General features: G+C 34.2%; 1 long non-coding RNA gene across 2 annotated transcripts; it reads left to right on the top strand.

Annotated features, from left to right (window-relative positions):
* The first annotated feature begins 270 nt into the window (after window positions 1-270).
* Window positions 271-6,696, top strand: LOC124888149. Of its 2 annotated transcripts, XR_007046197.1 has the most exons (3): window positions 283-787; window positions 943-1,011; window positions 6,410-6,696. It is a non-coding gene; the product is annotated as an uncharacterized LOC124888149 (long non-coding RNA). The 2 variants fall into 2 exon arrangements; XR_007046196.1 differs by lacking the exon at window positions 6,410-6,696 and having other exon boundaries at window positions 271-787; window positions 943-1,593.
* The last annotated feature ends 20,677 nt before the right edge of the window (window positions 6,697-27,373 follow it).

The following is a 27,373-nucleotide window of genomic DNA, read 5'->3' as shown; positions in this document are numbered from 1 at the left end:
AATTTTGAATACACTTTACCGCGTACCCATCCACATAGTAATTTTTTCACAAGAAAAATAAAATAAACAAGCATCTCATTTTTTTTCATTTATTTTTATCCTAATCTAAAATTACAACAAATCCATAACAAATTAACACTCCACTCAATTAAATTTAACCACCTCACCTTATTCTAACAACCTCTACCCCACCCCCACCCCTACCCCTCACATTTTATCCCCTTTTCTAACAAACTCACAAAAGGACAAAAAATACACACACACCGTGACTACAGAGACCTCTCACATACATCACTCACACACAATGTATATATATATTCACATACACACACAATTCACATAGATTTCTATTCACACACATAGGCACATTGTTGGAAAAAGGAGATATTCACTGAAAACACACACTGCCATACGCACAAAAATTTCATCAACACTCATCGAAAAAATACTACACACGCACACCCCACCAGAAAAGGGATAAATATAGTAGAGGTTGAGATCAGAGAGCACAGAAAAGGAAAAAAAAAAGAGGAACCAAGGTTTTTGGACGAAAACGGGTGTAAATTCAGTCAATTTTGGGGGGGGGGGGGTTTGGCAATTTCTCATCAGAAAAAATAATTGTCGATCGGAATCTAAGCTTCTTCCTCGTTTACCGGTCCTCCTAAGCTCGCCGAAGCTCCGGCGAGACGAAAACGACGTCACCAGCTTAAAACTAACTCAAAAACTGTGTCGTTGTTCATATCTGGCTTAGATTTGGACATCGCTGTTTCATGGTTAATCTGTCTTCGTAAGTTTGTCTTCGATATTAGATTTCAAAAGGTTTTTGTGATTAAGTTGCGTAAATATTCGTGATTTGGGGTTCATATTAAGGTCTTCTCCGTGGGTTTAAATCTCTCCAGGTTGCTATTTCTCAATGTCGAGTTAATTTTGTTTGTTGTTTAGGTATTGTCGTTCGAGGATTTCAAATCGGGACTCTCATAAACTCATTATTATCAGCAACCAATTTTTGAGGTCCAAATTCTCAACTCCACTCTTTTTATTATCTTAATGTGTTTGATGATATAATTCGGTGATGTGTTTGAATGTGTTTGAGTTTTCATAATCATCGTGGTTTGATTGGTTGATTTTAAGTTGAAATTGGTTAATCGCGGGGGGTTTGAATGGAAAATCGATAAAGCATGGATATTGATTAGTTTAATTCATTGAATCGTTGTTTGATTTGAAATGGACATTAATATTGTCAAATTCGATGGTATCATGTTTTAGGCCATCAAATGGGTAGGTAAATACTAAGTTTGGGTAGGCAAATTATAGAAATGGACGATTGTGGAATGATTGAGTTTTTGTGCTTGAGATTGTTTCATTTTGTCGATAGAAATTGAAAAATGTATTCCTTTAGCCGAGGAATGCCCCGAGGTCATTTGTACTTATTCACTGAGGTATGCTTTGAAGTAGCTTGTACGCGCAGAATGTTCACGATCAAGGCCCGAGGCATCGGGTAAAGCGTAGCTTAGGATAGTTAGAATAGTTTAGATTTTCTTTTCAGCATTTTTATTTTGGTATGTATTAAATTGGACTGAACACTATTTTTCTGACTTTTGAGTGTGTGGTTGTTTGTTTCTGTGTTTATGTATTTATGTGGTTTATCCACTTCATAGTGTCGTACTAATCGATACTCCACGAAGAGATCGTGGTTGAACCACGGGACCGAGGAGTACCTAACACCTTTCCTTCGGTCAACAGAATTCCTTAATCAAAATCTCTGTTCGCAAATCAGTTTTATAGAGTCAAAAATCATTTTGAAAAAAAATTTTCAAAGGTGACTTGGCACATCAAATTTATGTCAAGTGTTGACTCTGAGTTCAAATGAAAAAGAATACTTTTCGAAATAAGTTCTATCTTTTGTCACTTAATAATAAAAATTCTTTTCGAACATAAAATCTATCTTTTTTGTAAAAAGGGTGTGACTCTTAACATAAAAAAAATGACACCAACAAGTATGAAAGAAAAATCTTTTTGGTATTTTCGTTATATAAAATGTACAAAACTTCTACAATTTTTTTTAAAATTTCTTTTATAAAAACTCCTATTAAAAAAATAAAAAATAAAAAAACATCAAACTTTGTGCATAATCCCGAACTACGCAAGACTGATTCATATACAACATAATAAGTAGGTAACCTATTTTTAGGTTCGATCTAATCGTTTTGTTTCTTTGTTTTTCCTTAATTTTCCTATTTTGAAAAAAAAGCAAAAGCCATAAAAAATGATAAGAAGAAAGAAAATAGTGAGAGAAGAAAAGAGAAAGAAAGAATAGTGAGAGAAAAAACGAGGGGAAAGGAAAAAAGACTGATGCAAAGAAGAGAAAAGTGAGGGCGAAAAGTAGAAAATAATGAGGTGTAATGGGAGGGGAAGAAGTAGTAAGTGTAACGGAAAGATCGAGATGATGTTAAAATGGTCTCATTACCCTCAAAGGTAGGTAGAAATGCGCATAAATCTAGGACAAATATACAGTGTGATTTTCATGCTTGGTTGTGTGACCTAATCCTAATGGGTTTTATCCTTGATGAGCATGTTCTTTCATATAAAAAGTGGTTGATTTGTAGCACTCTGTCTAGTCATCCTTACTTCACCAGATCAAAAGCAAAGTTTGTCATGACCAACAAAGAGGTAGAAAATTTGCTCATTGGCCCAAACCAGAATCCTAGGGAAGGGGGTTCAGAACATAATGAGGAGATATTAAGACTCAGACAACAACTGGAAGAGATACACCGAGCATGGGCCAGTGGCATGCCTCCTCCTCCATACCCAAATGATCTCGGCAACACTTCCAATTATCCACCGTTGTCTCAAGTGCAATTTTCTGGTTCCACTGATATGCCCCAATATACACCAAGATTCACGCCATATTAGTACTTTCCTAGCACGTCTAGTGCGCCCTTGACAGTCCCTCAACAGAGGCCATCTGCCCATCTAGCACCACCTATGGCACTTGTGTTTATGGCTCCTCCACCGCCTGAATCTCCTACTTATGTTGTTCGTCTAACAATTATGCTCTCTCAATCTATTAGTGAGCCAGTGTTGAAGGTTTGAATGATCCGTATTATACCCCAGAGCCTACTTTGAAAATGAATGAACCGTATGGGTACAATCAACCACCGGCATTTCCATTTGATACAGAGAAGCCTGTTGTAATAGAAGAACAAGAAGGCATGGCACAAAAATTAAAGAGCCTAGAACAGGCCATGAGAAATTTGCAGGGATTTAGGGGTTATAAAAGTGTTTCGTATAAAGATCTATGCATGTTTCTAGGTGTTAATCTTCCTCTTTGCTTTAAGATGCCGAAGTTTGAAAAGTATGATGGACACGGTGATCCGGTGGCATATTTGAGGTGTTATTGTAACCAATTAAGGGGTGCTGGAGGTAAAGAAGAATTACTCATGGCTTATTTTGCCTTTCGAGTCTAGCCTCAGAGTGATTTATGGATTAGGACATCGATAAGTGGAATAGTTGGGATGACCTAGCCGATGAATTCTTGCAACAATTTTAATATAATGTAGAGCTAATTCCTGATAAGAAATCCCTGACTAATATGAAGAAGAAGAGTACTAAAAGCTTTAGGGAGTATGCGATAAGGTGGCGTGAACAGGCCGCTAGGGTAAAACCTCCGATGAAAGAGAGTAAATTGGTAGAGGTCTTTATTCAGGCACAAAATAATACCTATTTCCAACACTTGCTTCCGACGATAGGTAAGATATTTGTCGAAGTCCTCAAAATAAGAGAGATGATAGAAGAGGGTATCAAGATTGGATGAATCATGAGTTTTGCCGCATTAAAGGCCACTACCCAAGAAATTCAGATTGGTTCTGGAACTTTTAGAGGGAAAAAAAGAAGGAGGATATAGCGGTTGTTGTAGCTGGACCACATGTATATCTAAAAAGACCGCCTCACCCCTATTCCCAATCTCAAGCCCAAGCTCCATATATTCCCTGCATCATTACTACCCTCCACAAAACCCACTATATTCTATTTCACCACCCCCATACCCAATATATAGCGCACAACCATATATCCATACCTCTTCTTACCCACAGTAGCATGCACTAATTCCTCAAAATCGTCCTTCAGCTTCACAAAATTACATAAACCCTTCTAAATCCAATTTTTGACCTAGGCCCAATTTTAAGAAAGAGAAAGCAATCAAGAATAAGTTCACACCTATTGGGGAGTCATATATAAGTTTATTTCAGAGACTGAGAAATTTAAAGGTCTTGAGCCCAAATCAAGGAAAACTTCTGAATCCACCTCTAAGGAATCTTGATTACTCTCTAAATATGCATATTGTTTTGACATATCGGGGCATAATGTAGAAAGATGCTGGTATTTAAAGAGAGTCATCCAGAATCTGATCGACACAAATCAGATTATAAAATAGGCCCCAGAGATTCCAAACGTCAACCAAAATCCATTGCTAGTTAATGCTGAAATAAATATGTTGGAGTTTATATATAATGGTAAAGATTCTACGGTGTCCCACAAGCCTATTGTTAGAATACGAACTAATGAGGATAAATCGGTGAATACAGCGGATTCGATGAAGGTGATGTCATTGATCTGAGAGAAAATAGTGGAAGATAAATTTCAAGAAAATACGAGGAAACTCGTGATCATTGTAAAAGGAGTTGAGAAAATTGGCAGTCTAAGTCAGGAAAACCCCAAGTTAACGGTAGTAGGAGCTCCGAGCAAGCCTATTTGACTATAAAAGGAGTACTCGCAACACCTATTACCATCAATACTGTTACCCAACTCCCGTTGGTCGATACAAAAAGGGTTCTCTGAAATTATAAATAGATTGTCATGACTTATCAGGGGAAGAAAATCATGGATGAAGTAAGGGGCTTGACTCGTTCAGGGATATGTTTTGTGCTAGAAGGTTTAGGGAAGTCTAAGCTAATAATGAATGGGCAATCTTCTCTCAAAAATCCTATCACTGAAGAACAAGCTGAAGAATTCTTGAAGAAGATAAAATTGCTAGAATATTCAATCATAGATCAGCTGAAGAAGACTCCAGCTCAAATCTTTCTTCTTTCTTTGTTGTTGCATTTTGACGAACATCGTAATGTTATATTGAAGGTATTGAATGAATCTTATGTCCCTAGAGAAATTATGGTGAACCAGTTGAACAAAATTGTGGGGAAGATCTTTAAGGTAAATCGTATTAGCTTTTTCGATGACGAATTGCATGAAGATGGTACGGGGCTTTATCGGGGCCTTTACATTACTGTGAAGTGTGAAAATTTCTATGTCACTCATGTCATAATTGATGGAGGTTCTGGGGTTAACATTTTTCCTCTGTCTACTTTGAAAAAGTTGAACATCAATACCGAGAGGATTCAACCCAACAATGTATGTGTCAGAGATTTTGATAGAGCGAAAATAGATTACATTGGTGAAATAGAGATAATATTAACTATAGGACCAGTTGAATTTACAATAAATTTTCAAGTGTAGAATATTGACATCTCTTACAATTTTTTATTGGGAAGACCATGGGTTCACAAAATTGGGGCAGTTGCATCTACATTACACCAAATGGTCAAATTTGAAAGTGACAGACATGAAATTATTATTCATGTCGAAGGGGACTTATTTGTGAACAAAGATTATTCTATTTCCTCTATTAAGATAGGCAATGCAGATAGGGCACCAATTTATCAGGTTTTTAAGGTGGTGACTGTTGAGAATATCCTCGAGGGAAATATTATTCCAAGGTCACAATTGCCCTTCACATCTGTTATAGTCATGAATGAAATGTTAAAGCATGGTTTTGAATCGAGAAAAGGTTTAGGGACATTTTTACAAGGCAGGGCTCATCTAGTATACCTACATAAAAACTTTGGTACCTTTGGTTTGGGGTACAAACCTACTTTTGAGAATAGAAAGAGGTCTAAAAAGTGGAAGAAATATTCATGGGCATTTACCAAGCCATTACCGTTACTCAACGAGTCCTTCATCAAAGTCTATGCAGTTAGATCCTCCGTTCCGCCTATCATAGAATCAATGAATAATGACGGTGCAGTGTTAATCAACCTTATCCAAGACATATTTATCTAAGTTGATGTGGTTGAAGTTGGGGAAGGCACTAGTAATACAAATATGTAGTTTATTGGCCTTGATGTCCAACTCAACAATTGGGAAGTCAGTCCTCTCACCGTCAGGAAGGAGTTTTGATAGTTTGTTTTATTTTTCTTTTTGTTTATTCGAGTTATTTCCAGGTTGTAATTCGAAATTTATCTTGTTTATGTTCTATTGTCGATTATGTCTAAACCCTCCTATATTTCCCTTTTAATAAAATGCAATGTCCTTTTTGTTTTTCCGTCTAATATATTTTGTTGTCTTTTTTATACAGTTCCCTTTATGGTGATTCCAGTGATATGATATGCATGCAGAATTTTTAGCCTGATCTTAAAATCTAATCTGATCAAGATATAATGAAGCAAGAGGTGGAATATGATGAAGAAGAGGCATTAGAAGAAATAAGTAGAGAGTTGAAACAATTTGTAGACAAGCCAAATCTTAATTTAAATTAAACTGAGCCAATTAATCTTGGAGATCAAGGAGATGTTAGGGAAACTAAAATTAGTGTACATGCTTCGCCACAATTAAAAGAGGGAATGATTCAAGTATTAATTAATTATAAAGAAGTTTTTGCATGGTTTTATAATGGTATGTCTGGTTTAAAGACTGAATTAGTGGCTCATAAATTACCAACTGATCTCGCATTCCCTTGTGTCAAAAAAAAGTTGATATAGTTAAAAAATGATGTAAGTGTGAAAATTAAATAGGAAATCATGAAACAACTTGAAGCCAAAGTCATTCGAGTGGCTCGTTATCCTACTTGGTTGTTCAAGATTGTTCTTGTCCCAAAGAAAGATGGCAAGATTTGAGTATGTGTTCATTATTAGGATTTGAATAAAGCAAGTCCGAAGGATGATTTTCCAGTGCCCAATATCCACATTTTGCTTGATAATTGTGCTAAACATGAGGTGGCATCTTTTGTGGATTGCTATGTTAGATACCACTAGATTATTATGGATGATGATGACATGGAAAATATGTCTTTTATCACACCATGAGGGAATTATTGTTATCGAGTAATGTCGTTCGGTTTGAAGAATGTTGGCGCAACATACATGAGAGCAATGATCACTATGTTTTATTATATGATGCATAAAGAGATTAAAGTCTATATAGATGATGTGATTATTAAATCAAAGAATCATCCTGACTATGTTAAAGATTTGAGAAAGTTATTTGAAAGCTTCACAAATATAATATCAAGCTCAATCCAGCAAAATATGTATTTGGAGTTTCGTCTAGAAAGTAGATGGGGTTCGTAGTCAGTCGTCGGGGTATTGAATTGGATCCTTCAAAGATCAAAGCCATTTAGGATTTGCCACCATTTAAGAATAGAACAGAGGTGATGAGTTTTCTTGGTAGATTGAACTACATCAGTAGGTTCATTTCTCAACTTACAACCACTTGTGAGCCCATTTTCAAGTTATTAAAGAAAAGTATTGTAGTTGAGTGGACTGAGAAATGTCAGGAAACGTTCGATAAAATCAAAAGATATTTGTCAAATCCATTGGTATTGGTACCACCCAAGCCTGGTAGACCTTTGATTTTGTAATTATCGGCTATGGATAATTCTTTTGATTGTGTATTGGGTCAACATGATTTCGCAGTCAAAAAAGAGCAGGCTATTTATTATCTTAGCAAGAAGTTCACAATGTATGAAGCCAAGTACACCCTTCTTGAAAGGATGTGTTGTTCCCTAACTTGGGTAGCGCAGAAGTTGAAGCATTATCTTTCATCATACACCACCTATCTCATCTCTTGCATGGATTCTTTGAAGTATATCTTTCAAAATCCTATGCCAACAGGTCGACTGGCGAAGTAGCAAATATTTCTTACTGAGTTCGACATTGTATATGTGACTCAAACCGCATGAAAGCCTAAGCTTTAGCAGACCACTTTGCTGAAAACCCTATTGAAGAGGAGTATGAACCATTAAACACATATTTTCTTGATGAAGAGGTGGTGTGTATCGATGAAGTCATCATACATGCTGATCCAGATTGGAAGTTGTTCTTCAATGGAGCCGTGAACATTAAAAAAGTCAGAATAGGTGCAGTTCTTCTCTCTAAATCAAGGCAACATTTCCTGGTAATAGCACAACTTCGATTTTATTGTACCAATAACATGGTAGAGTATGAATCTTTCATTCTAGGGCTGAGGCTAGCTATTGACATGGGTGTTTAGGAATTATTAGTGTTGGGGGACTCAGACTTGCTTATCAATCAGATTCAAGGCGATTGGGAGACATAGGATTCAAAGATCATACCGTATCGACAATTCTTGCAAGATCTATGTCAATGGTTTGTGTAAATAAGGTTTAAGAATATTCCAAGAATTCATAATGAGATTGTTGATGCTTTAGCCACTTTGTCTTCAATGCCTCAATATCCTGATAAGGCCTACATTGATCCAGTGTATATATAGAGTCGTGATCAACATGCCTATTGTAATACAGTTGATGAAGAACTCGATGGCGAACCTTGATTCTTTGATATCATGCGATACATTCAGGCGAGAGAATAACCAACATATGCCACCAGTGATCAAAAGAGGACTATTAGGCGTTTGGCTAGTGGATTTTTCTTAAGTGGGGGAGTCTTGTACAAGAAAACCCCTGATTTGGGACTCTTGAGGTGTGTAGATATAAAGTAAGCTTTGGAAATCATGGTTGAAATACATTCTAGAGTATGCGGGCTGCATATGAATTGTTATGTCTTGCCAAAGAAGATACTTCGAGCAGGTTATTATTGGCTTACTATATAGAGGTATTTTATTCGTTTTCTTCAAAAATGTCATCAATGTCAGGTAAACAGTGATCTAATACATTTTCCTCCTACTAAGATGCACACAATGTCTGCTCTATGGCCTTTTATAGCTTAGGAAATGGATGTGATTGGGCCGATCGAACCAAAAGACTCAAACAGACATAGATTCATTTTGGTGGCCATCGATTATTTTATAAAGTGGGTAGAAGCAGCAACTTTCAAGTCAGTAACAAAGAAGGAGGTGGTAGATTTGATTCATGCTAACATCATTTGAAGATTTGGCATTCCAAAGGTGATTATCACAAATAATGCTACCAACCTCAATAGTCATTTAATGCAAGAGGTACGCCAACAGTTCAAAATTGCACATCAAAATTCCAGTCCATATCGTCCAAAGGCAAATGGCGTCGTCGAAGCAGCCAACAGGAATTATCAAGAAGATACTGCAAAAAATGATACAAGGGTCCAGACAATGGCATAAGAAGTTGTCATTTTCATTACTAGGTTATCATACTATTGTTCACACTTTAATAGGGGCAACTTCATAATTATTAGTGTACGAGACAGAAGCGTTCATACCGGCAGAATTTGAAATTTCATCTCTTTAAGTCATTGCGGAAGTAGAGATTGATGATGATCAGTGGAACAAAACCCGATTAAAGCAATTGAGTTTGATTGATGAAAACACTGACATCAGTGTGTCATGGATAATTATATCAAAAGATAATGGCCTGAGCATACAACAGAAAGGTGTGTCCCAGACGTTTTGAAGTCGGTCAATTAGTATTGAAGCACATCCTCCCTCATCATATTGAAGCTAAAGAAAAGTTCTCCCTAAATTAGCAAAGACCTTTCATTGCGAAAAAAGTGTTGCCCAATGGAGCTTTATATTTGACAGCTATAGAAGGCAAAATAGCAAAAATGGTTGTCAATACCGATGAAATAAAAAGATACTATGTATGATCTTTACCCTTCATTACTTCTATTGAATGTTCAGTAATTGCATTTTTAAAGATTGATATGATGAAGGCATTTTATTCTGCTATCCCAATTTTGTGTCATCCTTTGTTTACCCTTTTGAGCTCTGGTCTTATTTTACTTTCATATCTCTCTTTGGGAATCAAAATAGAGTCAAAAGATAGAGTGTCAAAAAAATATCATTCAATTTATTCAAAAGAAAGTAAAAAAAAAAGAAAAATCAAAACAAAGCAAAGAACAAGTTGTCGAAACTACATATGACTTGACTCTCCTCTCTCGGGAGTGAGATACATAGGTTGCCCTACTATGGGCTCGGTCCAACCAAATAACAATTTAAAATAATCCAGTCAAAAAAAACTTGGGCGTGAGCTAATTTTTGTTGTTTGAGTTGATTCCCAAAGTTCTAAGTTCCACCCCGCGTCAGGTGTTATTTGAGCCTCCTGCCATCCTTGCTTTTTAACCCTATCCAAAAGCCAAGTTACAACCAAAGAAAGACCTTCAGATCAATATTTGAGAATATTAAGGTTGAACATGCGATGGATAGATGACAATGTTTTGGTACTATATTTTCTGCATCATCATGGGGTAACATGAAGGACAAAATGAGAGAATCTTATTGGTGAAAACCCTCGCAAGCACCGTAAGGCGATGGTGAGTTATGAGAAATAAAAATGAGAGAGTTTTATTAGTGAAAACCCTTAAAGTCACCGTAAGATGATGACAATTTAAGAGAAATAAAAATGAGAGAATGTTATTGGTGAAAACCCTCACGGTCATCACAAGGCGATGGTGAGTTTAAGAGCAATAAAAAGGAGAGAGGCTTGTTGGAAAAAATCCTTTAAGGCATCATTAATTTGGGAGGTATATGAGTTCAATGGGTTTAAAGAAGCGACTCAGTTGAAAAGACATTAACTCAATAATTAATGATGAAGTTTGGGGGAAAGATCAGACAGCTTAATCCAAAATGCATGTCATAATATACTGTATAATACGAAAATAAAGGCTGTAAGGTCGTAAGGTTCAAAACTCAGACATAATATCTGAAATAATATAATATCTGGGTGGGGTATAAAATACCCAAAACAACTAAAATAATTGTCTAAACATGCTAGTCTGAAAAGCCTTTAACTTACTGAATTGTCTGAATAAGAAGTTGATGGAACGTGTCCCCAACTAACTGCAACTACTAAAATAAATTAATTAAATATATAATAAATTAATGTTCATGTCCTCGAAGGATGAGGACTTACTGCTAACTCTGACTACTGAGACTGGAATATTATTGATGCTCTGAAGCTCGTGCTTCTGAACCTATGGTATAAAACACCATAGCACAAATACATCAGTACATTTGAAAGTACTGGTATGCATGTGAGGTAGGCTAAATGCACAGGGTTCACATGCATGAACTATACTAATTGACTGAATAACATGAATGTGAGAATACATACATGAATACATAATAACTATAAATGAGTTTGTGATAACATGATTACTGAATCTGAGTACTGATAACATGAGATACTGATAACTTTACAATTGAAATAACTAATACTGAGCGACTGTATCTGACAGTTTAGTTTCTGATGGAACTAGCTGAGTTTCATACTGTTCTAAGTTGACTGTAGCTAACAATCCTAATTTTGTAGAACTATCTAAGTTCTATTACTGAGACTGAATGACTGTACCTGACAGTCCTGATCTATAAATGAAACTGTGGGAAGTATTCATCTAACCGACATACCCTAAATAAAGCAATATAGCTGAATTGGGGTCCAATCTATAACCCCAATTAGAAGGATGTCAATACCGTGCCACTGGTAAGCAAAATCTGTGAGTAATCTTCATATAATAGGTAACTCTAGTGAGAATGGTGGGAACCCTCATATAACAGGTTAATCCACCTCATCTACCCTCATATAACAGGCTATGATGTCTCAACCTACGCTGGCTACGTAGTTCTGGAATGCAAGGACTGTTTCTAAGAATCACACCCTCATATAACAGGTGGGTTCCCATTCTTGGGTTCACTCGGTGTTAATTTCTACTCCCATCTTAATAGACACTGAACATAATTAACTGAACTGACTGGACTGATTTAACTGAGTTCCGTTGACCGACGAAATATTACTGAGATTACGGAAGTCCTGAGATCTTTGAGATTACTGGAATTACTGAGTTTTCTTGATTCATGAGACTGACTGAATTCTAAGGATCATGGCCTGAATGAGTGTATCTTGAAAACATGACACTGATTCTAAGCACACAGATAAATTTTTGGGTACAAGTACCCCCAGGACTCGATAGAAGGAAACTGACAAAGCATGACTTTCTTGAATGCATGACCAATATCATAATCCATAATACAATAAGTTGGAGATTTCATGAGGTACAAGTTCTAAAGAACCATAATGGCTACTCATATATCCATAATTCATTGACTAAGACATTACAACAAACACTTGACATGCATAAAGTCGTACATGAATGGGGATTTCATATTATCATACTAGTATAGAACTTTTCCTTCGTATAGGCATTTAATCAAACACATGGGGAGCATGCTTTGGTTATACAATCATCAACACATCTAATAATAATGGATACATCAATCAACATGTAAATTTAAGGGTTTATCATGATTATTATTAAAATCACCACATCCTAGGGTCAATCAATGGAATATGTAATTTAAAACATGAATCAAAACCCCATAATAACATGAACTTAAACTTCAATTCAATTTAAATCATGAACATTCATAAATACACAAATCTTGTATTTTGAAAAGAGATTCTTGAGCTTTATGGGTGAAAGGGACCCATTAATCAACATATGACATACCTGGGTGGATGATTTCTTGAAGATTGATGAAGGAAATCTTGAATTCTTGACTTGGAATTAGACACCTAGGGTTTCTTGCTCTTAGGGATTGATCTTTGAGAGAAACCCTAATTAGATGTTATGAATGAATAATGAAATTATGAGTTATGGTCTGATGTAATCAGGGGTTAAAACGGGTGGAAAAAGACCCAAATGCCCTTTTAAAAGTGGCTTAAAAATCGCTGAACAAGATCTATGATGGATCATGCTATGGTTCATCGCTGGCTCGACGATCCATCATTCTGACCGTTGCACTTGGGCCAGAATAGGGGTTCACTGTCTTAGTAGCGACGACTTGGGCGACGGTTCATCGCAAGCTCGATGGTCCGTCAACCTGTCCGTCACACATTAGATAGATGATTGACTTACTGCCTTAGCTGCGACAATCTAGGCGACGGTCCATCACTAGATCGACGGTCCATCAACCTATCCGTCGCACTTGGGCGGTTCTGATAGCTCTCAGTAAAACATCCATAACTTTTTACTCCGATACTGGATTTGGACAAAATTGGTATCATTGAAAAGCTAATTCAATTTTTCACATGATAAAAATAGAAATGGGTAAATTCTATCTGATTTAAATATTAATCATTTAGGAAGTCATCACTAAATCTTCTAGAGACTATATTTGACTTAAAGAAAATTTAGGGTATTACAAGTTTTGATTTTGATTTCAGGACACCACCTGGAGAACAAGGTGATGAAATTACAAGTTAGGAGCCCACTTAAAGAATAGGGTGATGAAATAGAAACTCAAGAACCCGCCTGGAGAACAGGATGAAGAAATTAAAAGTCAAGCAACAAGGTGACGAAATGGAAAGTCAATAGATTGAAGAAATAGAAAGTTAGGAGTCCACCTGGAGAACAAGGCGAGGAAATTGAAATCCAAGAAACGACGTGAAGAAATTGTAAGTCGAGATCTCGACCGAAGAAGAGCGAAGAAATTGTAAGTTAGGAGCCCGCCTGGAGAATAGGGTAATGAAATAGAATGTCAAGAGCCAAGGAAAGATGCATAGATAGGACTTTAGTAATTTTATTTATGTTTTTAACTTGTAATTTTCATTTTTTTGGTGTAATGACAGAGTTGCGGAACGAAACCTCGACAAGGCCTCACTCAACTCTCCAATTCGGTACAGTCCTTCCTTTTTCAACCCTTGAACGACATGTGACTTGATCCCCACATAACTTGAGATGGGTAGGAGGTCCAAAGTAAATACTCAGTTGCGTCTGTCCTTCTTTTTCTTTCTTCATAATAATGGTCGGGTCAAAATTTGACCTCGTTGTCTATTTCTTTATCTGAAAATACTTTGTGTTTACATTCAAAGAGGGGCATGATGTAGACGCATAATTTAGTCCCACCCCAAATCAATTTTGAATACACTTTACTGCGTACACATCCACGTAGTAATTTTTTCACAAGAAAAACAAAATAAACAACCATCTTATTTTTTTGATTTATTTATTTATTTATTTTTATCCTAATACAAAATTACAACAAATTCATAACAAATTAACACCCCACCCAATCAAATTTAACCACCTTACCTTATTCTAACAATGTTTACCCCACCCTTACCCCTACCCCTCACGTTTTATCCCTTTTTCTAACGAACTCAAAAAAGACAAAAAATTTACACACACCATGACTAAAGAGACCTCTCACATACATTACTCACACATATACATATTAACATACACACACAATTCACACAGATTTCTATTCACATATATAGGCACACCATCGAAAAAAAAGATATTCACCGAAAACACACACTGCCATATGCACAAAAATTTCATCAACACTCATTAGAAAAATGCTACACACGCATACACTACCAGAAAAGGGAGAAATATAGTAGAAGTTGAGATCGGAGAGCACAAAAAAGGGAAAAAGGGAATCGAGGTTTTTGAACAAAAATGGGTGTAAAATTCGATTAATTTTAGGGGGGTTTCTGGTGATTTGTCATTGGGAAAAGTCACTTTCGGTCAGAATCTGAGTTTCTTCCCCATTTCCTGTTCTTTCTGAGCTCGCAAGAGCATCGGCGAGATAAAAACGACGTCACCAGTTTAAAACCGACTCAAAAACTATGTCATTGTTCGTATCTGGCTTAGATTTGGACGTCGTTGTTTCGTGGTTCATCTGTCTTTGTAAGTTTGTCTTCGATATCAGATTTTGGAGGGTTTTTATGATTATGTTGCATAAATATCCGTGATTTAGGTTTAATATTAAGGTTTTCTCCGTGGGTTTAAATCTGTTCGGGTTGCTATTTCTTGATATCGAGTTAATTTTATTTGTTGTTGAGGCTTTGTCGTTCGAGGATTTCGAATCGGGACTCTCATAAACTCATTATTATCAGCAACTAGTTTTTGAAATTCATATTCTCAACTCCACTCTTTTTATTATCTTAATGTGTTTGATGATATGATTCAGTGATGTGTTTGAATGTGTTTGAGTTTTCATAATCATCGTGGTTTGATTGATAGATTTTAATTTGAAATTGGTTAATCACGGGGACGTGAATGGAAAATCTATAAATGGCGGATTTTGATTAGTTTAATTCATTGAATCGTTGTTTGATTTGAAATGGACATTAATATTGTTGAATTCGATACTATCATGTTTTAGGCCGTTAAATGGGTAGGCAAATACAAAGTTTGGGTAGGCAAATTATAGAAATGGACGATTGCGGAATGATTGAATTTTTGTGCTTGAGATTGTTTTATTTTGTTGCTTGAAATTAAAAAATGTATTCATTTAGCCGGGGAATGCCCCGAGGACATTTGTACTTATTCACCGGGGTATGCCCTGAAGTATCTTGTACGTGATGGATGTTTGTAATCAATGCCCTAGGCATCGGGTAAAGCATAGTTTAGGATAGTTAGAATAGTCTAGATTTTCTTGTCAGCATTTTTATTTTGGTATGTATTAAATTGGACTGGACACTATTTTCCGGACTTTTAAGTGTGTGGTTGTTTGTTTTCGTGTTTATGTGTTTATGTGATTTATTCACTTCATAGTGTTGTATTAGCCAATATACTCCACGAAGCGACTGTGGTTGAACCACGGGACCGAGAGGTGCCTAACACCTTCCCTTCGGTCAATAAAATTTCTTAATCGAAATCTTTGTTTGCAAATCAGTTTCAAAGAGTCAAAAATCATTTTGAAAAGGAATTTCCAAAGGTGACTTGGCACACCAGATTTATGTCAAGTGGCGACTCTAAGTTCAAATGAAAAAGAATCCTTTTCGAAATAAATTCTATCTTCTGTCACTTAATAATAAAAACTTTTTTCAAACATAAAATCTGTCTTCTTTTTTTTTTGTAAAAAAGGGTGTGACACTAGTACGGACCCAATATATGTTATTTTTGTCTCAATTTATGTGACACGAATAAAAATTTAAATAACTAATTATATTTTTAGATATTTTAAACCGTTAGCTGTTGTAATTTATAATGATCTTTTTGATGTTGTAATTTACTATTTTAAGTTGTTAGGTATTTTAAGTTATAATACTCTCCTTGTCTAAACTTTTGTGGCATTTCAATTATATTTTAAAAATAATTTAAATTTTTAATTATTGTAATTTACAATATTTTTTCTTCTATTCCAATTTAAGTGACACTGCTATAATTTTAAGAGTCAACCAAATATCACAATTGAAGTAGCGAAGCAGACATGTCTTAAATGACTCATAATAATTAATTAGAAGTGATATAACAAAATTGTTGTACAACTTGTGAAAAAAATTTAATTGGTCATTATATAAGATGTCAAGTTAACTTAAAATATCAAGAGTTAACTTCTCATTTTATTTTAATTTTATTTTTTATTAAATATTATTAATTTTTTAATACTTAGATGACTTATAATAATTAATTAGGGGTGATATAGTAAAATTACCATTGCAACAGTTGAAACAGACATGTCATAAATGTGTATTTTGTTTTTTTAATTAAACATGATTAATTTTTTAATACGTAAGAGTCAATCATATATCACGATTGAAGTAGTGAAGCTGACATGTGTTAAATGACTCATAATAACTAATTAGAAGTGATGTAGCAAAATTTCTATAAAAATTACTTGTGAAAAAATTTAAGTGAACCTCATATAAGGTGTCAAATTAATTTAAATGATTAAGAGCTTATTTATCATTTTATATATATTTTATTTTTAATTAAATATTATTATTATTTTTTAATACTTAGATGACTTATAATAATTAATTAGAGGTGATATAGTAAAATTACAATTGAAACAACTAAACCAGACATGTCATAAATATTTATTTTATTTTTTAATAAATACTATTAATTTTTTAATACATAAATAACATGTAATAATTAATTAGGGCTAATATAGTAAAATCGCAGAGGAAACAGACACGTCGACGAAGAGGTGCCTGGTTATGTGAAACAAATTATATTTTAAGTTGTTAACTACTGTAACTTATAATATTTCTTATGTAATTTTTAAATAATTTATGTTATTCTTCTTGTCCAATCTTTTGCGGCATTGATAGTTAATTATATTTAAAAAATAATTTAAGTTTTTAATTATTCTGAGCTATAATACTTTTTCATCTATTCCAATCTAAGTGACAGTGATATAACTTCGAGAGACAGGCAAATATTTTATATATTTTAAATTTTCAAATTGATAATTGTTGTGATTTATAGTATTTTTTGAAATATGTAGCAGATTAAATTTTTTTTAGGTATTTTAAATTGTTACCTATTGTAATTTATAATACTTTTTATGTAATTTTCAAATAATATATATTATTCTCCTTGTCCAAACTCTTGTGATATTGATATGGGGGCCTTTCCTTACTCTTTCTTTATCAGGTTATAATGATTTTTGTGATTTGTTTTTATTCTTTCTCTAATTATATTTTAAAAATAATTTAAGTTTTTAATTATTCAAAATATTTTTCTTCTATTCCAATTTATGAGGCACAATGTATAGATGACCATACTAATTAATTAGAGGTAATATAGTAAAATCACCATTGAAGCAGTGAAGTAGAAAATGACTTAAAATAACTAATTAGAAGTGATATAATAAAATTACTATAAAAAAATACTTGTGAAAAAACTAAGTGAGCCTCATATAAAACGTCAAATTAATTTAAACCATTAAGAGTTAATTTATTATTTTATATTTGTTTTACTTTTTTATTAAATATTATTAATTTCTTAACTTTTAGATAATTTATAATAATTAATTAGGGGGTGATATAGTAAAATTACGGTTGAAACAACTGAAACAGATATGTTATAAATATCTATTTTATTTTTTATTAAATATTATTAATTTTAATACGTAGATAATAACTTATAATAATTAATTAGTGGTAATATAGTAAAATCACGGTTAAAGAAGTCGAAGTAGACATGTCATAAATATCTATTTTATTTTTTATTAAATATTATTAATTTTTTAATACATAAATGACTTAGAATAATTAATTAGGAATAAATAAGAATAATCTTTAACAATATGTAATTTCAATCAATTAACATGAGACATAACAATATGTAATTTCAATCAATTCCAAAAAAAAAAAGAAAAATCAAAATGGAACCCTCAGGATAGAAAAGGTAAGTAAAAGTTGTTGGCTTATTCAAGTAGTAATAAATAGAATATGCTCTGGTCTTGTTGTACGAAATTGAAAAAGTACAATCATATAAAGCAACGTTTTACAATATCTTTAAACTATCAGTACTTATAAAATGACAAAAATGCCCTTACCATATAAAAGAATGACAAGAAGCACACATGTTGACAAACTCGTGTGTGCTTCTTCACTCTTTTAAATAGTAGTAAAAAGACATTTATGCCTACAAAGAGAGCCAAGGCTTCTAGCTTACTCTTGTGAAGAGTTTCATCATGACTCACAACATTTCATTTCACATACTTTTTTTCTGAAAGAATACATAGGCAAACCCCTGAATGTTTTGACTTTTTCAGTATTGGCACCTCAATTAGGTCATGCACCTATTACACCCTTTTATCATTCATTAAGAGTGTTAATTAAGCACAATTGTTGACATGACGCTGACATGGTATGGCATGTGTAATACACTCTCCACTAGGAGAGTGAGAAATCATAATTAATCCAAAAATTTAAACATAAAAAAACACAACCAATCAAAAAAATACATATAGAAGAAATAAAAAAGGAAAAAAAATGAGTTATCATCTTCTCCATTGTATCCCTGTTATGACTCCACCATCTTCCTCTTCCATAAATCTTTAAATATAGTATTTTATACCTTCAAATTGCATCTGGAATCAATGGTGTTTTTTTGTATACAATAAAATCCAATCAATGACTTTTTTTGATTGGTTCTTCAATAACCCGTTATTGGTTCTTCAAAATTCATTATTTTTCAACAATGACTTTTTAAATATAAATTTAAATTTGAATTTCATAAATAACAATAAATTTCATCAAAAAAATATCCAACACCATCCACTATAATATGAAAATAATTCACCTTTGTTGATCTAAAATCCGAGTAGTAATATATTTGTAGCAATTGTAAAATACACACTTAGATTTTTGTTTAATCATTGTTGGTATTGTTTTGGTGGAGAAATGAAGAAGTGAAGTGAGGTCTTTTTTTTTTCTTCTGAATAAAAATTATGTTTGACAAGTGAGAAAAATTAAAAGAAGCAAAAAAAGTTGGAAAAAGTTCTTCAATGGCACAAAAAATTAGAGATAAGTGAAGAAGAAGAAGAAGATACAAAAATAATTTATTTTTTCTTCTTTTTTGTGCTCAAACGACAAGAAAATGGGTGTTTGAAAGGGAAAGGGGTAGGATTGGGTAGGCGGCAATGGGGGTGGGGTGTATTAATGGGGGGGTTTCTCTTCTTCTTTTTTTGGACTTAGATTTAATTATATTAAAAAATTATTATTATGATTATTGTAAGTTAAAATGTCATGTGTCTTTACTTGATTTGTCACTTTGCCACATCATTAGCGTGTGTATTATACATATTTTATATTTTTTGCCACATCAGCACATTGTGCTTAATTGACACGATTTGTAAATGATAAAAGAGTTCAATAGGTACATAACCTAATTGAGGTGCCAATACAAAAAAAGTTAAATATTTCAGGGGCCTATCTATGTATTTTGCCTCTTCTTTTTTTTTGAAATAACCTCTTTCATTATATCAAATTTCCTTAATCTTTCCACCAGCATAATTTTGATTTTAAACTATAATCAATGACCAATTCAACTACCATAAAATTCCAAAAAATGGTTCCATTCAATACATAAAGAAATCCCTTTTATGTTATATGTATAATCTCATACTTACATACAAAAGGAATTTAGTTGTGTAATTGAGTGTATGCAAGGTGAAAAAAAATTCTATAAAACTGACATGTATTCAGAGACGACAACACTTGAAATTTTTGGAGTCTTTTCATACTCAATAGTACAGTTCAAAACACAAGTACATTACCAACATGGGTTGTGGTGCAGTGGATGGGGCTGCTCCACCCTTAACCAAAGGTCGAGGGTTCGACCCTAGGTATGGAGAAAACTCTGTTGGGAGCGCCGCCATCTTAATGGGCCCTGCTGTGCGCGATCCAGATTAGTCGAGGCTCCAATGTGGGCACTGAATACCGGATGGGAAATAAAAAAAACTACATTGAAATTCTTAATATTTTCTTCCATACATATTTTATCCTATATAATAAGTCAGAGTGTGGCTGGTGAATCAGACATGACACCATCGACATGTCTGCTTATATAAGAAGGGCATTTTGGTCGTTTTCAACTGCTTTTTCTCTTATCATATAGCCGTTTGACTTTCTTCCTTATCCATTTTCACCGCTAACTTTTACCTTCTTTCTACTTCGGTTTTTCTTCTTAATTTTGATTGAGCAAAGATTGGTATTTTTACGAGTTTGAAGTTTGTTTCTTGTTTGTCTTTTATTGTTATCAAGGTAATTGCATAATAATTTTATTTTAAAATCTGCGATATTGTCTTTGTTGCTCTAATTTTGCATGGTTCTGACAAATTCTTGAAAAGTAAATTCTTCTATCACAGAACAAAACCCACAAAGCTAAACTCTGTAGACACTAGATTAACCAGATTTGAAATTAATTCTTTTCGGAACAACCAATTCAATTACACACACAGAAAAAGGTTTTGAAAAAGGAATGAATAAATATGCAATTAACTTACCTTGTGTTGAATAAATAAATCCAAAAAGAGGATGAATTTGTAGGGTTGTGGGGCCAAATTTCTGCACTATTATATTTTTAGCTAAAGGCCAATTTAGCAATAACTTACTTTGTGCTTGCTATTCTATTTTCTTTAACTGCTCATTCGCGCTGCGATTTTGTACATATTTTTACTTTTTGAATTTTGATATCATGTGTTTGGATGTTTAGTCATAAATAGAAAGGGAAGCGTACCTGTTCTGAAGAAAGAAATGATAAAATTAAGCAGCGACGGCGTGAAATGTACAGGGACTATGCCAGCTGATAAAAAAGAAAAGAACTTCCTTCAACAATGAAGGGCTTCCAATCACTCTAGACCACAAAATAAAAGAAGCAATTTCCCTGGGATGGCAGCTTCATCTGAATTTAATTTGCACTTGATTCGCCAAAAACTTGACGGAACTCCACCCTTATGTCCTCAATGGGAAACAGGTTCGGACACTAATATTTTTAAGTTCTCCATAATAATAGAAAAGCATTTTTGTAGTTACAACATTGTATGCATTTACCTTGATCCTTTATGCATCAATATGGCTGTATTGATATCTGGTATTGAAAATGTGTGTACAGTGATTAATTCCACTGCCTGTCACTCTGACAAAAATCATACAGATGGATCTTCTATTTTTGAAATTTATAATCTTGAATTACAATATTTAAAGTTGTAGATTGTGCTTAACGACCAATCTTATATAAGAAAATGCAACACCCCGCATTTTCGAGCTAGAAATTGAACTGTTGTTCTTACGTGTGTAAACTCTAATTTCATGGTTTATATTTAAATTCATGTGTCATGATTTTTCTTCTAGAATATAAAGTGATTATGAGATGAAAAATGTGCAAAGAAATCGGTTAAAGCAAAGTTGAGCTAAGAATTCTTCATTCGTCCAAAGTTTGATATTTGATTCTACGAGGGTCCAATTTGAACGAGTATAACTTTTTATATATGTGGAATTTTTCAGCTCAAGACCCAAAAAATTATAGATAATTGAATTAGCTTTCCAACTATATCAATTTCGCCTAAATCCAATAACCGAACAAAAAGTTATGGCACTTTCTGTGTGAGGCAGTAAGCCGACGTTATAGCAATGCGACGTATCAGCCAGCGCATTACGGAATTATTTCACATGCTAAATCAATTTCTAATGGTTCTAGGGACATTGTGGTTACTTTCCCTCACCCAAATTCCATCCATAGCATAAAATTTCAGCCCAAAAGCATCAATTGCCTCTTAAATCAATTTTCTCTCAAAAGAAAAAACCCTAACCCCTTCTCCAAGAACAAGATTCAATTTTTCTACTCAAAGATCAAGAATTCAAGCCTTCCAATTCAAGATTCTCAAGAAAGGTTTCAAGATTAGGCTTTCAATCTTCAAACTAATCAATATAAGGTACGTGGAGCTATCCTAAATTACATGGGTATATGTTTTACGATTTCTATAAGCCTTAAAGATGTATATGCATGTATATACTATGAGTTTTGGTAAATTGTTTTTAAGAGCGTGCATTGGGAAATCAATTCAATAGAATTATAAAATTGTTATGGGGTTTTCTATAAGTTTGATTTATAAATCTCGTGTTTGTTGTGATTTGAAATCGAAAGATGGCTTATGAATGTAACATGTGAAATTCCACCCCCTATGATGAAATTTATGAACCTTGCATGATATAAATTGTGAATTATTTTTGAGAGCATAAATTAAGAGCCCCTCTTTTTATCATGAAATTATGTATAACCAATGTCGGGGGCTGATTTGTGAATAATGAGAAACTCTTGAGTTTTAAATATCTCCTTAATCATTATGCATGAGTAGAATAAATGGAATAGCCACTATGTTTTCAAGATTCTTAAAAAGAGTGTGTTTGAATGAGTTTCTTGTGATTTTGATAATGAGAACTCTGGTGTAATTGGATAAATCTTTCGGTGGTAATTGTACATGTTTGAATAAGAAGGGTTGTGGAATTCATATGATATGAATGACTTGCAAGTTTGGGTATAACGATACCCTATTGTGATGAGCCCTTAACAGAATGAGAAAGATTTGTTATTAAGCATGAGTTGTTTTTCAAAAAGAGTTATATGGTTACCCGAAGAAAGCACGAGTCAGAAGACTCTATGCTGGAAATTGTGATTTGCCGATACGGGATTATGGTACCCTGCTGTGTGATCTTGTGTACCTTGTATTATGTCATCCCAATTCGGGACTATGGTTAGGATCTCTGCTTTGTGATCTTGTGCCCAACCAAGACATATTGACTTGACTAGGTTATTTTACACCCTGCTTTTAGATCTTACGTATTCTCCCACCTATAGATACTCCAATCCTTACGGCTAACTTGGATTGGGGGCTTGGCCGCCAAGTTAAGAGAGGATTCCATATAGCCCGTGGAATTTTTGATTGTAGGGTGTACCATCTAGCTCAGAAGAAAAATAAAGAATGGGTCATGGTTTCAAAGAAATACTTCAGTCTTTTAACTATGCTCATGTGTTTTCATATATCATATGTAAAAATATTTTATAAATTTCTTTCACTTATGTTGTATAAAAGTTGATTATTTTGGATTGCTCTGCGTACCAGTACATCTATATTGACCCCCTATATTTCAGGATTCTGAGACACAATCCTGGGGTCCCGTTGAGCAGTAGATTGATTTGTCAGAAGTTTGCAGCTAGTGAGCCTTCCTTACTTCAAAAGTCCTGAATTAGAACTTGTTATTATTATTTTATTTTGATTCATGGTCTGACTGAGGGCCTTGTCCTAGATTTTCAGACAGATGTCATTTTCAGTTGTTAGAGATTTCGCAGACTAGTGTCAGGTGTTTTGAATGTTTCATGAATTCATTTTTTTACTGTTCAGTTAAAGAAAAAGATAGTGACCATGTTTCCATCTTGGTTTGTTTTTCTGCTAATTTACTATATTGTATGAATGTTATGCATGATTTCCAAATAGAGAAGGAGCACCCGAGCCTTCATGGTTCGAGAGGCTCTTTACGGCCAGGGTCCCAGCTCGGGTCATGACAAACTTGTTATTAGAGCATGGGTCATGGTCCCAGGGTATCTGCAAAATCGTGTCTAGTAGAGTCTTGCTTATAGGTGTGTTGTGCACCACACTTATAATCAGGAGGCTACCGGGTATTTAGGAGTTATTTCTTATTCTTTCATACTCTAGTTTGTGCCATATCGTCGTCCATAAGCAATTTATCCAAATTCCTTCCTTGTACAAAGTTCTTGGGCCATGCCTCGTTGTCGAGGCGATACAAGTCTAAGAGTCTAGCTCCGCCAGCGAGGTAGTTCTTTCTTATTGAGTTATCCATAAAGTTATGATATAGCACACAGACTAGAGAGGAGTCCATTAGTGCTTCAAGGTGTATTGATTTGAGTGTATACCTTTATCCTGATGAAATTATGTTTTTCATCTTGAGGTTCACAGTGTATTTAGTCCCCATTTAATAATTCTTATTTCGAATGTCATGTTTAAGGGTAATGACGTGTAGCAGAGTGTTGGAACTATATTTTCACTCGGGTAGTAGTATATGTCAAAGAATCATGACATATTGGTAGTGAGATGGTCCAGAAGTTGGTGACATAAAGTCACATAGTTAGCAGTTAGAGTGAGGGAGACATTTGCATAAATAAATAGTTTAGTTGTATAATCATGGATTGAGGAGTGGGTTGCCACTGTATAGTGATGGACTAATGTGGTAGCAATATTTGTAAAAAAATATGGTAGTCTGTGAAGGAAGTTACTAGATATGATTTTTATTTATTCGAATTAGGGAAGGATCTCATAATGGATAGTTATGGTGGTTGTATAAATCATTTATAAGTTTGAATGAAGAAGGGTAGATTAGTCAATAAGTTGTGGATAGAGACCCATTGATGTTTATGGGATGTGGAGATAGTGAGAATGTATGCATGGGTAAGTAGACTTAGTGTGAAAAGGTATGTAGTGGATTCTAAGTTATAATAGTGAGTTTATGGAGAGGATGTGATTGTAGGTAGTAGTTAAGTGAAATTTCCCCAACTTGATAGACTAGTATAGTATATGGCATACTTTATCGGTGGTACATAATTGATTATAGACTATAGGCTTAAACTTGAGATGTGGGTAGTGGTGGATAGTAGCTTAAGATTAGTGATGTATGTTTTGTGGGAATGAATTAGTAGGCTTGATGTGAGGTGTGAAATAGTCTAGGTTGGAAACTTGTGAAAAACAAGAAGTGGATATTGTGATATTTATGTACATGAGCACTAGTGTTAAAATGATGAATTGTGGGAAAGTCATTAAGTGTATAATAGCGTGAGTATATAAGAATAAGTTGAACCCCAGATAGTATATTGTTAGATAAGGTTGTATGGTATAAGTGGCATGTGTACCTAGCTTGTGCTTTTAAATTTTGTAGTACGGAGAAGTCAGGGGAATTATTGTATAGTGTTTATTAAAGTTAGACTTGCGGAAATATAGGTAGGCAATATGCACCTTTGGTATAGTTGTACAAATTTCGTTAAGTTGTAAGTTTTGCGAATAGAGGTTTAATGTGAGTATCTTAAGTGGTAAAGAACAAGTGGTTATGTGATAAGGGGTGTTGATATGTATACCCAAGTAGGTATGAGTTGTGGGGTGATGGCTATAGAGGCTAGCAAAAGTTAAAAGTAGCATTTACAGAAATCAAGGCCTTCAGAGTATAGTTCTTTAGGGAGAGTTTAGAGTTTAAGTATGTGATGATGTCTCTTTTATGTTGAGAGTTGCGGCTATAGATTTTGATATGGGGTTGTGTCCCTAAGTCTAGGAGACTGACTTTGCTCTCAGGGGGAGATAATGGATTAAAATAGTTTCCAAATTTTCTTGTGGAATCAAGTTTCTAGTAAAAATCATGATCAATCAATTCCTGTTCAAGCATAATCCTCCTACTTCGGTTTGAATAGACATCTACCAATGTCTTGTGTATTCAAGTCTTGCTGATGCCTATAGTTTGAGTTCTCTATGGACACATGCTTATGATCGGACCTCCAAACTAGAAAAAATTATGTCTCTCAGTGATCCAGTCTTTCATGTATTCAAGCCATATGTATTGTGCTTTGTGATCCATAAAATTCTATCTCTCAGCATGCTTGGTCCTAAGAAAATATGTTTCTATATGTCACCGATTCATCCTATGTCGGGTTTAGCCAAACTGATAAAGTTTATGCAAACTCATGGCAAATCTCAGTTCCTTAAATGAGGAGCAATCGCTTCAAGTGGAAATCTTTGTCTTAGTTGTAATGTAACATCCCATAGTATTCTCGACTCAATACCACTCTTAGTTGCATGTATGGAGAGCTTACAACCTGAAAATTTTTCTAATTGTTAAAAGACTTAGTCATATTTATGAGCTCTTAACTTCCATGATTTTCAAATTGATCTTCCCGACCCCAAAACATAGATTTTTGAGTTGATTCATGATTAGCGGTGTGAAGGGGGTGTCTTAGGAAATTTTTAGATTTTTCAGATGACGTTTGAGTCATGTTTGGATGATCAAAATAGTGGGCCAAGAATCGCGTCGGTAGGGATCGATGCGGCACATCATTTAACACATCGGGTGCCCAAGTCGTCTTACTAATTTTTGGGTCCAGGAGGGTAATTCAGTCTTTTTTCCTTGTTTTATATTGATATATGCACCAATGTTTTCTTACTGTGCTCTATCCTAAGAATTCATGATGTATTGTGTTTCTTCCGAACGGCTCTCTACTTATAATCCAAACACTTGATATAGGAAGTACTTCATAATCGTATCATATCTTCACCTCATGTCCCACCTTAAGTAGATTAACAGATATGGGTTATAATTGAGTAGTATTTCTTCTATTCATGATGCTTGTGCTCGAGTCCCATAATGACCCTCCATATAATAGTATGATGGTGACTGTGGAAGCATGGTGATGTGTTAGGTTGGGGAGTAAATGTTCTTGAAGGTGAAAAATTTGATGTGAATTCTCGAGCTAAGGTTATAGGTGAAAGGGAAAAGAAGAAGATGAACTTTTGTTAAGTGAAATAGCTAAGAAGGAGGAATGTGGCAAAAATATTTGTGAGAGTGATTGAAATTGTTGGTCTTAGTGGGGAGATCCATTTAGTGGGTGTAGTAATGATTAGGCTTGAATGTTGTGGTTGCTGAAAACACAACCCATGTACTATGTGGTTAGTATTCCTTGAATTAAAACCCGAGGGTGTTTTACGATAGTGATAAGGTGAGGTAATATTCTTAATGGGATGTAAAGTACGGGGTCCTATAGCTTAAGTTATCACCTTGTTACTTCGAGTTAGGCTTCAAAATAAAAGCACTTTACAGCGAAACTCAAACTTTTATGGTTAGATGTGTGATATG

Source organism: Capsicum annuum, chromosome 10 (genome assembly GCF_002878395.1).
Source record: "Capsicum annuum cultivar UCD-10X-F1 chromosome 10, UCD10Xv1.1, whole genome shotgun sequence".
Lineage (NCBI taxonomy): Eukaryota > Viridiplantae > Streptophyta > Magnoliopsida > Solanales > Solanaceae > Capsicum > Capsicum annuum.
Note: the sequence above shows the minus strand (reverse complement) of the source record. Positions and strands in the feature narration are given on the sequence as shown.